The following is a 2,074-nucleotide window of genomic DNA, read 5'->3' on the forward strand; positions in this document are numbered from 1 at the left end:
CTGATGGAAACACCTGTGAGGGTGTTGTATGTCACACAGAATGGACAGTTCCTTTACTCCCTGAATGTGATTCACAGCAAACACAAACTTGTAGGGTAGTGGGATTTTCCAGACATTTAAAGAGCATGAGAAATGCTCCAGGATAACTTGTTTATAACTTGTTTATTTTAAGTGTCTAAAACAATGCTCTTGAATATCCTTCAAAGATTCAAGACCACAGCACAAACTCTGGCAAAATCAGCCAGTTCTTGAACTGAACTGGCCACACATCACAGGAAGCTGAATTGGATTTGAATGAGAGAAAAAATAATTTGTTGAATCGTAATTCAAAACAATTTCATCTGAGGTGAAAACATGTCGAAAACATGTTGAATGCATGTGAAAACCACCACAAAGTTGTAATTTTGAGTGGGAAACTGGATTTTATTTGAGCCACAAGTTTTCAAGTTGGAGGCGAGAAAGAGGACGCCATGGATGCAGCATCTGCATTATTAGTAAATGTGTTACAATAAAACTAGCTGCATGTACAAAATATGACAGTACTGAACAATTACGAAAGAATATATAACAATTTTTACAGCACCTACATGAATTGAATAAAAAAAATTACATGTAACAATAACATACCTGATGTGCATTCTTTATTTATTATTTTCTAGAAGTAGAGTTAAAAAAAATCTTGAATTTTATTTTTTTTTTTGGTAAAAAAGGTACATCGTCTTGCTCCAACCAAAGTGATTTAAACGTACCTGATGTCATAATTCTGACTTCTCAACTCATAAATACGAACTTCCCAGTCGTAACACCATATCTATCAGTCTGTAAGGTCTATAACTCGTACAACTGAATGTTTTTTGTTGTTGTTTTTTCATTGCAAACAAGCCAAGCTAATAGTCAAAATTTGGAAGAACATTGCTTTCCGAGATAAACATTTGTTATATTAATTACTTTTCATTTAAATTAATTTTAATTATTACTTCCTTGCATTCAAAATGAGTTTTCTACTTCAATTCAAATTCAACTTAAATTTAGGAATTTAATTGGAATTCCAAAGGAATTCTCAATCCAGTTCTGATTGGCACACAACTCTGGCATAAACAACCCATGTGCTGTCATTCATGGAACATTTACTGCCAGTTCTTTTTCCTCCATCCTTGACACATGTGCAACAAGAGAAAGACAAAGTCGCTTACATTCCCAACCATAACTTGATACTTTTAAAACATAAAATGGAGGAGTGTGTTGTCATGAAAGTGCTTCTGCTGCCCACTATGTGTCACTTTTTAATGGAAAGCAGCATCATGTAGTTCACAGATTAATATGGTATCAAGGGGACTGAGCATGCTGAATTATTGATTGCTACCTTCTTTTCTGCCAGCCATATTTTCCTCCATTGTAGGCCTTCAGCAATAGTTTTGCTGTTTAAATCCAGTCAGATCAAATATGCTACAAAGCAATCACAGTCATAGGGAAAAAGGGGCTTTATAACTGGTGCATGAGGACTTTGCGTGTCAAGAAAGGGCCAGGTGTCTGCACCCATCCAAACCTCAAAAACAATAGCAGCCATACCCACAACATCCCCGCGGCGGCTGTGACGACAGCAAGTCATCTGTTAGGAGTAAAGTAGCAATTACTGGATACCATTCAGTGCCCAGAGCTTAACAGTAGCAGCATAAACACTTCCTCTGAAGGTGTCCTGGCTCCGAGCTCTCGTGTCTTTAAGAAAGAGACATGTCATTCACCTGTAAACCACCTAATCAGGTTCATCAATTATTGGGTCATGCCAACAGAATGAGGTTTTGGATGGAGGCCAGTAAAGTCGGAATGGTGTAAACAGACTAACCGGAATGGAGTCTACATTTCGGCTTATGGTGAGCAATTATCCAGTCTCAGACACGCCGGTGTTGACTTATCCTGATGAAAGGGAAACAATTATGGCACGAAGCAGGAAAATGGAAAGCTGAGACATGTCTCGCTCTTCACGAGGCCAAGTTCGTTCCCTCATGGCATCATTTTCAGCTATCTCTAACAGGGTATGTCAATTAGCTAAATACGTGACAAGTTCCAGCAGGAA

The sequence above is a fragment of the Sinocyclocheilus anshuiensis genome, unplaced genomic scaffold (genome assembly GCF_001515605.1).
Source record: "Sinocyclocheilus anshuiensis isolate Anshui unplaced genomic scaffold, SAMN03320099.WGS_v1.1 scaffold1509, whole genome shotgun sequence".
In the NCBI taxonomy this organism is placed as follows: domain Eukaryota; kingdom Metazoa; phylum Chordata; class Actinopteri; order Cypriniformes; family Cyprinidae; genus Sinocyclocheilus; species Sinocyclocheilus anshuiensis.